Source organism: Festucalex cinctus, chromosome 12 (assembly GCF_051991245.1).
Source record: "Festucalex cinctus isolate MCC-2025b chromosome 12, RoL_Fcin_1.0, whole genome shotgun sequence".
Taxonomy (NCBI): domain Eukaryota; kingdom Metazoa; phylum Chordata; class Actinopteri; order Syngnathiformes; family Syngnathidae; genus Festucalex; species Festucalex cinctus.
Genome location: NC_135422.1, coordinates 10442641 through 10455713, shown reverse-complemented (window position 1 = coordinate 10455713; position 13073 = coordinate 10442641). Strand labels below are relative to the sequence as shown.

At 39.2% G+C, this 13073-nt stretch overlaps 1 long non-coding RNA gene across 1 annotated transcript in view; it reads right to left on the bottom strand.

Annotated features, from left to right (window-relative positions):
* LOC144031641 (uncharacterized) overlaps positions 1–12631 on the bottom strand; it is a 35096-nt gene extending 22465 nt beyond the window's left edge. Inside the window, exons 1-2 of the long non-coding RNA XR_013287571.1 lie at positions 12485–12631; positions 12130–12267 (exon numbers count right to left, since the gene is read on the bottom strand). This is a non-coding gene — a long non-coding RNA (uncharacterized LOC144031641). The remainder of the gene's footprint in view (positions 1–12129; positions 12268–12484) is intronic.
* Positions 12632–13073: the final 442 nt, after the last annotated feature.

Below are 13073 nucleotides of genomic sequence, written 5' to 3'. Positions count from 1 at the left end.
CCAATATTTTGAGGCCATCAGCTGGAAGTGTTTGGTGTGACCACATTTTAAAAGCTATTAGAAAAATCAACATTTAGAGTGTGAATGTACTCAGGTCTGCCAAACATCCTGAGTTGGGTGGTCTGGCGTACCACCAGGTGTAACGTAATGCAACCCAAACAACCTGGTTCTCACATTTGCAACAATTTCTGTTTTTTAAGTTTGTTTTGTTTTGGATGAGGAAAAGAAAGGTCCTGCAGCGCTTAACCCTCCTGTTATGATGTGGGTCAAATTGACCCGTTTGGAAAATGTAGGGGGAAAAATGGATTAAACTTGCTGGCCTCCGTTTTTCCTCCCATGTTTGTTATTTAATATTTAAAAATATTGCATTGCAATGTGTGATACATTTTGATGATTAAACTTTAGAACGGGTCACACTGAACCATTAACATTGTTCTGAAATTAATACAACCGGAGGCTACTGTGTCCACTAATATGTAAAATTTGTATAGTCTAGCTTTATGTCATTCATAAAAATCAAAGTAGAAGTTGCGTAATTCTACACTTGTTTGTGATTATGCAAAATGACAATAACTCATAATAGTTAGTTGCATGGCAAGGCAGTTAGCCAGCAGAGTATTCATTTTGAATGCAATTGCTTGAACTTGCATATTTTAATGTTTCTGGAACTCATTCTAAGAGTACACAGGGGTGTAAAATGTCATGAGGACATAGAATTTAATGAACATTTTGGGGGAAATGTGGTTCTACAAAAATTAAAGGAAAAGCTGAACACATTTAGCTTTTTATTTGGCTTTTCTGCAACACTTATAAAAAAAAGAGCAGCCTCAACAAGGGATGTTGGGTCAAAAGTGTGAAAAGATCATCCATTTATCTTCTATAAGCCAATCCTCACTAGAATCACAGGTGTGCCTATCCCACCTGACTTTGAGGGGGGGGCAGTGTACACCCCAGATTGGTCACCCAGGCGCATCTATAGACAAACAGCCATTCACACCTAAGGACAATTTAGAGTCCTCAAAGAGCCTAACGTGCATGTTTTTTAGAATGTGGGAAGAAACCAGAAGACCCAGATGGGGAGAACATGCAAACTCCACACAGAAAGACCGGATTAGAAACGTCAATCTCAGAATTTTGAGGTGGAAGTGGTAACCACTACATCTCAATGCCGCCAGGAGAAAAGTGTAACAAGCTACAAAGTTTTGAAGTAGAAATGCGCAATGCAAACACATCAGAAGATCCTGTGGTTGTCCTATTACTATTTATTTGATTTTACACTTTTACTGACGTACGGTATCTTTAGAGGTAAATTGAAGAAATGGTGAAGACATATTATAATCTGGTTCAAAATCTTTTTTTTTCTTGAATTATGAGGCAAAAATCAGCATTTGATTGTGTCAACATCCTGCGATGAAGCGATTATTTTTATTTTGCTTGTGGCTTATGAGGGATGATCATCGGTGTCATCAGCCATATTCTTGTTTTGGATTGAATTCAGGAGTAGTGTCAAGATGTGATGTGGCCACGTCCTTGCAGCATCAATGGGATTTATCGCTGTGACGCAATGCAGTATTTTGGGTTCCTTGCTCCGGATGCTCTCAGAGCTAAAGCCTCCTTTTTTTTATTTTTTTTTTATTTTGCTATCATCAGTGCGGCTTTCATTAACAAGAAAATGACTAGCTTTTTGCGGGTGTGCAAATCTGAATCTGCATATTTGCGTGTCTCTGCTGTGGATTCCAAATGGAATTCAACTCACACATTTCGAGCCCAACTCATCGATGTCACCGGCCCTAACTTGTTGACATTCTGTGAGCAAGCAGGGGGCTGGGAGGGCGGGCGGCGATGGAGCAAAGCGGGCTAATGCTGAGCAGAACGATACAGAGGGGAGGCAGCTGCGTATTCGCCGTTTCATCTCTCGCCGAAGTTCAGACGAGGACACGCTCTCACACTCACTGCCTCGGGATGAGCCACACTTATTTTGGAAGGCAGCAGACAGGAAAGAAGAAGGGTGTATTTCAGTCATAAAAAAAAACTGCATCGCATAAGAAACAAGTTCTGCAATATCTCAGTGAGGATAAACCGTCAAACCAGGCTGCAGTGTTGTAGTTAAGACCACATAAACTAAGTCAAGACTGAGGCAATAAGCACATTTGTGTGCAAGCATTAATCAAGTTCAAAACATTAATGTAGTTGGTTCTGTCCATTTAAGTGAGATGAACTGCAATGCACCAGAATTCACAGACACCATCTCCCACAGTGATCTCGGTTTGTTTGGTGCACACCAGGAGTTTACACTTAACCAAATGAATCGTACTTACAGAGCAATCACACCAAAGTTTGTTTGAACCATACAAAAGAGTGAACATTGTCATAACCTGACGACTATTTCTTTCTACATAAAGTATTTCTTGATACTTTCTATTATTTTAACACTGGTCTGTGCTTTTGGTCCATGCAAGTGTGAATATTTGAGGCCACCTCTGCAAGCAGTCACAATTTGCTCGTTTGGAATACAATGAAGTTGATTGTACTGACATTTGATCAGTGCAATCGCACGACGGTTCATTAAAAGGAAACCAAAGTAACAAACTGATTTGTTCGTTCTAAACCGATCTGCATCTTTTGTCCACATGGTGGTCTCGGTAGCGCAGTGCATTAAAATTAGTCAGGGGGATTATTTTTGCAAATACAAGAATAGACCCAATATGGGAATGGCAGATATTTATCAAACTTTACAACATTGCTCCGTTTCTGCATCGATACCTCAAAATGGGCCGCCAGAAGTACACTTTAACCAAAATCCATGTCAAGACCTAGTCCAAATATAAACAATTCCAACATCAAGACCCACAAAAAAAGTGGTCCAAGACTGGTATTGAGACAAAAAACAGTCTTGGATATTACATCATTGGTTGGGTGTTCTCAGTTTACCATGGATATGTAGGAAGCAAAAAGGGAAAGATTTTCAGTTTGGTGGTGGATCCGTATGGAGTAACACATCAGAGGCAAAGAAAATCATAAATGCTGCTTTTCCATCAGTCCGGTACCGCACGCTACCACACCACTCCGCACTCGTCGGTTTTGTCATCGCTTACCTAATGTTTACCAGTTGAGCCGAACAACCAATCATGGCTTACCTAATGTTTACCAGTTGAGCCATGATTGGTTGTTACCTGGGCCCGCAACACAAGTGATGTCATTTTCAGTTGACAGCAAGTGCCAAAATGCACTTTTAAAGCTGTTAATTGCACATGAAAAATAATGAAGTTATCAAATTTGTTATAAATAAAATATTAACTTTTTACTGATGAAAATTGGAAAATGTGTAAAGTATCCTTTTAAAACAAGGAAATGGGCGTGTGCCACGGCGTTGCTGTCGGCCAATCAGACGACAGGTGACGTCACGGCCCCGCTAGTCCCCCGACGGCCTGCGCAGCAGAACCACTGCCGAAAGGGTTCTAAACAGTGGTTACAACGGAACGGCTCGGCTCCGAAAAAGTCCCGTGGAGACACTAAAATCCGGGGGGGAAAAAATGCCGCTTCGGTGTGGAACCGGTACGGTGGAAAAGCGCCATAAGAGAAAGAGTTCATCAGAGACATGGCAGCTCTTCCGTGGTAATGGTCTTGACACTTAAATGGCTAAAAGGCTACAGGCCTGGGGGAGAGGTGGCCCCGAACATAATGGGAGCCATGTAATGAGAAGCGGGACGTACGTGGGGGGGCTTGGACGTGCTCTGCATGGGAGCGGACGTCCTTAATTGTTCGCTCGCTTTCTTAAATTTTATTACTATTTGGAAACACTAATTTACCCCAATAATGCTCAAAACATATGAACATTACAATTAACAGTTGTTTCATTGGCATTTAATGCATTTGACTACAGAAAAATTGCACCTCTAAGTAGCCCATATGTGTTGCATTAACCATTCCCTGAGGTTTCCCTAAACTTTCTATAACCTACAGCATCAGGCTGCTTACGGAAATTGGGGGCGGCTAACCTAAAACAGCTCCCCCCCCCCCCCCCCCCCCCCCCTCTCTCTCTTTTGAATATCAGCCCAAGTGCTTGCCCTTGGTCTAATCAACCGAAGAACTGTTTTGTGAGCGAGAAACCACGGTTGCCTCTCGCACAAAATCAAACACCAAACGAGAGGAAGAAGAAATAAAGAAGTAAGCTCATTCATTCGCAACAGCTGACCTACTTGACAGCAGAGTTTAAGGAGGCATTTGTGGTCATTTGCTTTTAGTGGACATCCTTCTTTCACACAGAAGGTCGCATTGCTGCGCTCCTGAATGCCTCACAGTAAATTAAACATGAAAGGATAATTGATGACTGATCACTTTTACTGTGAGGTTAAAACTGCCCAGCAACCGAGAGGTTTTGTTGAAAAGGGGATAGGGGCATGTTTTTGTGATTTGTGGCAGCCGACAACTGTAAGAAACTTTGGACTTTTACTGGAAGAACACTAGACAGCATCATGATGACTCACTTCAGGTTGGCTGAAGTGGTTCTGATTTGTATTTTTTTTTTTTTCCTATGCACAAGACCGCTGCCGCTTTCGGGCTAATTTTTTCTTCGCCCTGCTTCAAGTTGGCTATTTATTTTGTCTCGCAATTACATGCATTCTCCTGCTGTGTCAACAAATGGGAGCTGATCTAGTGCGCACCCTTGAAATCTGATTGGCATTAAGAATGACGGCCTTCTTCTTTTCCAGACCAAACAAAATCAGCAAGACATTCATGGAAGACAATTACATGGTGATTACATTTGATTTGTTTCTTGCTTGGATAAAATTGTCCATCTTGAAAGTTCTTCAAATATTCTGATTGTGTCTCCACTCATGTAAAAGATGTTGCTTCCTATTCATAGCTTAAGAATAGAGTTAAATAACATGATGGTAGGAAGGGGGATAATTAGGTTATGTAAGTTACACTCTTAAAAACTGTTGGGTCAAAACAGACCCAAATGTTTGAATTATTTATTCAATATAAATGCATTGTTATTTTGTATAAAACCACTCAAATTTGAGTTTGTTTGTTTGTTTTTTTTACATGGGTGAGTGCAGGGTTTGTTTTGTGGGTAATTCATTTGAACAAACTTTTCGAACTATTTATTCATCCCAAAAAAGTAGTGTCAAATGAATAACCCGCAAAACAACCCAATTTTAGGTGGGGTTATATAAAACAACCCATTTGGGGGTGGATTTATGTACATAATCTATTTATGGGTTGTTTTGTGGTTTATTTATGTTACCCAACTATTTGTATAAAATGAATAACCCAACAAGTTGGAAATGAATAACCCAAAAAGTTAAGTCAGACCCTTTTGACCGAAATTGGGATATTTTTGATCGAACTGTTTTTAGAGTGTAGTAAGGTACAGATACAGCACGTTTTAAAAAACACAGAAAAAAAATGCACATGCAAATTTAAGAAAGAAAGACTAATAAAAAAGATGAAAATGTGGATAGAGTAGACAAGGTAGCAAAATAATAAAACAGAGCATGGGAACAAGAAGTTTATAGGTGTCGTTTAAAACATTCCAAGGAATCAGCAAGTCTATATGTGAAAGATGATTCCACAAAGTTGGAGCGGTCACCTTTTTATTACGGTTTGCACCAAGATTTGAGCGTCGGGAAAGTCGTGAGGTGGAATAAGGAACAAGGAGCTCAGGAATGTAGATGGAGGACAGGTCAAGTAGTGCTTTGCAAGTAATTAACTGGATCTTGTAGTTTGCTCTGAATTTTAACCCAAAACCATTAGCATTGGACGCTAATCAAATACATAACTTGAAGGACTCACAGATTTATAAAAAAAAAAAAAAAAAAAAAAAAAGCTTGGAAAAAAAAATAAAAAATCCTTCGAAACCACTGCGGTCCATGTGCTTCCCGGGACTGGGTTTCAAATCAAGGGCTTAATGTAATTCTCTAGCACAACAGGATCTGTGTTAGTTCCAGAGGGGGTCATTGAGGTTAAGAGCTGTTAAGTAGTAGTGTTTAAATCCGTCCTAAGCCTAACCACCACAATGCCGGGCCCCCACACTCCTCTGGACTCATTTCACCTCAGGGTTTGGTGTGGACAACCCGGAAGGCGGAGCAAGAGGATTTACACCCACCAACTTTTCCGGGAGAATTTTTGGCTGTTAAATTACACCACAAAAGTTTAAAAGAAGGTTGTCTATTACGGTTTGTATATTAGACCAGTCACCGGCGACTCCCAACCAGATGTATAACAATAAACTGTACAACTTCCTTGAAAGTTGATGTAAAGTAAAAACAAAAATGTCTGACATTTTGATAAACACTGATGGGAACAAAAGGTGTTCAGGAAACTGTGCCATCGGGTGCTGTTTTCACTCCCACATTCTAAATATGGCTGTCACTTTTGAATAATTTTAAAATAGATTATTATATCCATTATTTCTTAGATTAATCGATAATTAACATGAATGTGTATAATGAACCTTTTTTCTTCTACTGGTTACTGTTTATTTAACCAAGTATTATCGTTTAGTGATTAAAAAAACAAAACAAAAAAAACGAAAAACTAACAATTAAGCAATATCACAAGCGGGTTTGATGTACTGAGCAACATTTCTCTTAACTGATTCAGTTATACTGGTTTGGTTATTGTTTTGTAAAGTAAAAGGAGATGTTTGCAAAAGTCTTATTTTGATTAATCACAAAAGACAATCAGTCTGCTTTCATACAGGACTGCAAATCAGAGAGAAAATACTGCTGAGAAGATGAAATCAGAAGATTTGGACAATTCTAAGTTAGCAATAACAGCATTAAATTAGTATTTCATTTTTAATCAGAAGAATAACTATAGTTTGATTACTTCACTGGAAATAGTAACGTTAGTTAGGTTAGGTTAGTTAGCTGAAAATGCACACATTTTGGAGCATGTAGTCAAATACCAAGACTTGGCCAAATGCCTCACTATTGTACAGAAGTAGACCTCCATATCTCCAAGACATTTTGGATTTATCAAGAAAGCCAACGTTGACAAGACTCTGTGGAAAGTCCACCAGCAGAACAACCTACTCAAGAACTCACGGTGTGGTCTGTCTCCTTGGAATGAATTGTATCGAAACAGAAGCAGCTTTGTAAACATCCTGAATGTATCGTTGGCAGAGTATCTTTATCTTTAATTCCTTGGCAAGTTACACACTGACCCAACGCTATGATGTCACTCTTTACATACAGTAGCTCCTGTCTATACACCATGAGGAAGAAACACTAACCAATCCGAGCTAGACTCTCACATTTTTTTAACATGTTCGAAAAACTTTGGCACTTTCTGTTCTGGTTTGCCGTGTTGGACGCTGATAGCATTAGATTTACGATTGCCAAAGTGACTATTAAATAGCAATAAGAGTTTTCTGAAGGTTGTAATTAAATGGTAGATAATGTGTCTTTCGTTCAATAGACCTCTTGTACGTTCCAAGGAACTTTTCGGAATCTTGGATCCCCTACGGTGGTGATTATTTGCCCAGTGCAGATTTACCTTGGATGAACCAAAGTATTTGGCTGTGGGTAGATGTGGGCGAGAGACAGACAGAGAGAGCGGGAGAGAGAGAGAGCAACTCTCTAAGCAGGCTGAGCAGCAAGAGGCTGATTTATAATTAGAGTGAATGTCGGTCCAATACCCCCGCTGTTCTGCTGATGGCTCCATTGCACTGAGACGTAGCTTTTCTGCTGTGATCTTAATTTGAATTCTGCAGCACGACAACACATCTTTCTTTCACAGTGTACACATGGCCTTGGATGTCGCATATAATGAAGACTTTTGAGCGCCATTCTTTAAATTTTGGATGCTATTTGGTACCCTGAATCCACCTGAATATCAGACTCAGATGTAATGGAAATATGCAAAGTAGTGTTTGGAGGCAATGTAGGAAGACAGAATGAAGACGGTTCTGGACGAGAGCATATTGATCAAGTAAGAAAGTATAAAATGAGACATTTGGCTTTGACACTGATTCATTTATGGCTTATTTATTTGTAGAGATTTTATTTTATTTTTTTAAATATCGACTGCAGTTACATGTTGATCAAAGATGGTGCACTGCAGCATGCAAACTTCAAGCCAGAAGGGAGAATGCGTCTAATTTTGATAAGCGCCCATATTATTTATTTATTTATTTTTCATGAAATTAGGGAAGAAAAATCATGCTACTAACCTGTGGCGCTTGGCTACTTGCAAACTCCGCTGTAAATAACTTGATGTCACCTGACCTCTTTGTTTCTGTTTTGTTTTTATGATGTCATGTGACCTATGTTTTCTAGTAAGTCAAGAATTGCAGACGAGCTGACTAATTAAAAAAAAAAAAAAGTTGACTTGGTGTGAGGAATTCAAGTTATGCTCTTTTTTTTGTGGGTCTGTCACCAAACAGACAGAACTGTGACATGAAAACAACCTTATGACTGACAATAGTGATTCTTCCACAATCAACACGTTAACATTATGATGGAAATGATGCATGCTTAATGCGGTTGATATCCAGCAATCATAATAAACCATGAGGTTACAGATGGCATCCACCTAATTGAACTCAACATACAGACCACCAGTGATTGATAGAACTACAGCTAGTTTACACTCAACGGATGCATTTATGAATTCACCCCACCGCAACGCCACACAAGAGACCTGTTTGCCTTTCACATGTGGTCGTGAGCGGTGTGAACAAAAGTCACGTTTCAGTCAGCAACATAGAAAATACCTCACATTTCTCTCCCATTGCCAGTGCTCCAGCAAATACAGCCCAGAATGTGGTTATAAGTGAAATGTTTTTAAAAGAACCAAACACATGAGATTACAAGACGACGTTCCATTCTTATCATCGTTGGCCTCAAATCTCACGCCGATACTCAAAAGAAAATGGCGTCCCATAGCCCATAAGAAAAGGACAAAATCATCAAACCTCACAGCTCACGAGGGAGTGAAGCTTGTGGATGGTAAACAGCTGAACCAAGCTCGTGTTAAATTGTCTTTATGTGAGATTTTGCATCGTATCATTAAATTTAATACACCTAATATTTGATAGTGTCATTCTGGGCATCTTTCCTTCTCATTAATTTGGATAAATACGGCTTAAAACAGTAACCACTCAAACACTCTGTACCACTTATCTTTCTAGGGTTTTGGGTGTGCCGGAGTCTGTCCGAGCTGACTTTGGGCAGAAGGCGCTGAAGCAGTCGCGAGCCAATCACAGTGCACATTTTGGCAAACAAAAGACAATTTAGAACAATAGGGATAGAAAAGTACAGATGCCGTCAATGTATCTAATATATATCTAATATATGATATCTGATATCCGATATCAGTATTGGGTCGACACTCTGCCTTATTTCAAGATATTGGTACTTGCGACGGTGTTTGATACTGGTGGTCATTTTTCGAACTGGAACTAGAAATTAGAAGACTAGAAAATTGCCATTAATTTCATGCAATTTTAGGAAAAAATATATTGTGTTATATTGGACTTTCTTTACAATATCAATTTGGGTCTGCTCCACGGTAATTTGCTCGGGAAAGGCGGGTACAATACTTTGAGCTGATTGGACGATGCAGCATTGTGCAGGTTTGGTTCGACCAATCATGGCCACGGATGAAAATGGAGTCTTCGTTCTCGTCAAAGGGTGGGGGGGGCACAAACATCTTACCAGCTAGAAATGAATGAAGCACCCCTCGCTGTTCAACATTCAACAAGGAAACGGTGAGTAATTCTGCAAAACCAGAATTGCAGCGTCCATCAGTCCATGTTGGGTTGATTTGTTTTCCCCAGCGTTGGCGCTGGCTTCCTGGTTTCATCACAGCTGCATGTCCCGTCCCAAACACAATGTCGCTCTGTGACCAGTGGTTCAGATCGGTGCAAATCAACAGGTTCGGTACGATGTATTCTCGGGAGTTTGCGCACTCACAAATACTGTGAGAATTCATATTGCAGGGGAAGGTTAAGTGGCCACTGCTTATACGTGTTTTCTTGTATGAACATTTAAGTTCTTTTTAGAGAAAAAACTGAAATGTTGCTAATTTGCCATGTTGTGTTCCTTTGAATTGCCCACCTCTTTCCCCTAAATTCCCATTTCTTGCCAAGAACTTCACAAATCATTAGAATACTGCAACTCCTGCCAAAACCTAACAATCCTAATCCCAATCCGAATTAGGATCAATCACTACCAAACCGTTCACCAGAACAGATAATCTCCTGTATACACATAGCTCTTAGACAGCTTCAATTTATTATGTAAAGGCACAAAATGGATACCATCAGAATGTGCAGGTGCACCTGATGTTTTAGCCTAAGGTTCATTCAAACCTTAAACATGCAACATCTCAACCAACTGTGGCTTCACGGGATTAGCAAATCTTAAGCAAAAGCACCCTTCCTGTACAACACTCTCGACTGTTAGTGATGTGATTGGGGGAGTGGGGGTGTAAGACATACGAGGGGGTCAAGTACAGAGCATGTGTGGTAGCATAGAAACCAAACGGGGAGGGCAGGGCAAGGCAGGAACATAAACCCAATGGGACCAGCTAGAAAAACAGCTTCCATATGGGAGGCGAGCATACAGTATAGTCATTAGCGTGGCATGGTGGACATTTTGTACAATACTAACTCAATTCTTGTGCAACAAGCAAGTGTTAGGTATTAAATACAAATCTGTACAAGCAACAAATGTCCAGTTCTGTAAATCTAGAACAGTGGTCTTCTTATCTGAAAGGAAAAAAATGGTGGCGCAGCAACCACACCATTTTATATTACTGACTGAAGGGAACGTTTGAAGATCATATCTAATGCCTGTTGCCTATTTGTGGAAGTTACTTGCGGTAATGTTGGGTAGCAGGCACAATAATAAAAGATTGAGAATCTACACACTCAGAAATACCAAAAAAACAATGGCCGATACCCGACCTCGACCTTATTTCAAAGTGGTACTCACAATGGCAGCCGATATCAGTATCGGCCACCCTCTTGTGGTCGTTTAACGATCAGGAACTAGATTTTAGATTTGAGAAGAATAGAAAATTGCTATTAATTTAATGAATCAAAAATACTAATTGAATTAGTACCTGGTATCCTGTATCACTGACTACTCAAGAGTTGAGTACTCGTACTAGTATAAATCTGGAAAAAAAAAGTGGTATCGAACATCCCTCATTGCTCCTATGGTACTTACGTTTTACATAATAATTTTAGGTAAATGTGTTTGTTATTACATACTTGAGTTCATACTAGTGCTGTCAAAGTTAAAGCATTAACTAATTAATTAATCACAAAAAAATTATCACAATCATTATTAGCACAGATTAATCACACTATTAATTTTGACCGCAGATGATCCTTTAGCTGTCAGCGGAAGGTAACGTTCAAGGTAGCACAGGTTGTGTTTAAGCAATAAACATAACTACATGCATTAAAATAAAGGATCTAATAAATATTTGCGTATGACATTCACAATATTTGTTGATGTCAAAATATCGGGGGTCATTTTTTTTTTCCATTTTAAATTATGCAAGTAATTAACTGATTTTAAAAAAAGAGGAGGAGGAGCGTGTGCAATGGATAAAAAAATGTTTAAGACATCCTCATGACATGAAAACAAAAATTAACAAATAACATTAAATGTCGAAAAAATTAACACATAACAGGTGCTCTTTAAATTTGGCAGGGGAAAAAAATGTTGATAAAAAGCCTTTTTAATTAAATGATTAATCAAAATTTTATGATGTGATTAATCTGATTAAAAAATTTAATCGTTTGACAGCCCTATTTCATCCACACGTGTTAATATAAGTTTTGGTGGGTGATTGATTGGCATTCCAGATAAGTTTCTTCATGTACATCTCATTTTAAATGGTAGGCATTATTTTTGACAATAATTATTGTTTAGCCATTATTTGAAACAAGAATTCCACGATATATTTTATGTGGGTGTCATTTCTCTAATCTCATCTGCGCGCCTGTCATCAATTATGTGCTAAAATTCGCTGGTTTAGGCTACTCCCCATCCTCTTAAATAGTGGGGGAGTCATATGTATAATAAGCTGTATTTGACAACAAAACTTTACTAAAAGTATGACTTCACTATGAGCTAGTGGTGGTTAAAAGCACGTACTTACATACACATTCAGGTTACGTCATTGCCGTAGGAACGGAGCTCTGTCGTAAATTGAGGACAGCTGTGTCAGTGCTTAGTTCTCTGCTGACATTCTTCTGTATTGTGGACACTGGACAGCAATATCCACCTTTACCTGTGCCTTTAAAAAAAATAACAAATAATTCCCCCCTCGCATCTCTTGAAATGTCATTAAGTTACAAGTTAATTCATACGATTTGGTAGGATATATTTGAGATAGAGGTTAGCGACCGATGATAAGAGACAGACAGATGTGAAAAGCTCCTTAAACAAATTGAATTGAAATAAAGATAGTAGAAAAAGAGGCGAGAGCTCAAGAAAAGTGCTGATTAGATTACCCTGCTGCGGCTGCGGGGAGATTTTGGGCTCGTCACTGCTACCAACTCTGCTCCTCTCCTCCTCACCTCAGGTGCCCTCTGCACCTCTCCGAGCGGAGTGACACTTCCCCCTGTCGAGCGGCGGTGGGACTGCATTGACCGTCTGCCTCAACCGAGGGCGTCTGAGGTGAGAGGCAGACGCCTCACTACAGCAAAATGGGAAAATTAGTAGACCAAAAACAAACAACCATTTTCCATTTTCTATACATAAATGCTCTAATTGATACGTAAATTGACGGTGTTTGTATTTGGAATTTGGAAGAATCGCTATTTTTTTTTTTTTTTTTTTTTTTTTAACTGAGCCTTGTATTGATTGAATAAAGATTACTTAAGATGGCCGCCACTGCTCGTTTTTTATTGCCAAATGTTTCAAACATACACATCAATATGAAAAACAAATATATACCTGCCACTGCTCTTTACTTGTACAAAAAACTAATTAAATCTTGTCATATGCCATCCGTAAATATGTACATTAGCCTACCTTATCTAGTAGTCTCAGTGAGTATGTGTAAGTACAACAACCACAAAAAATATTACAATAACAAAA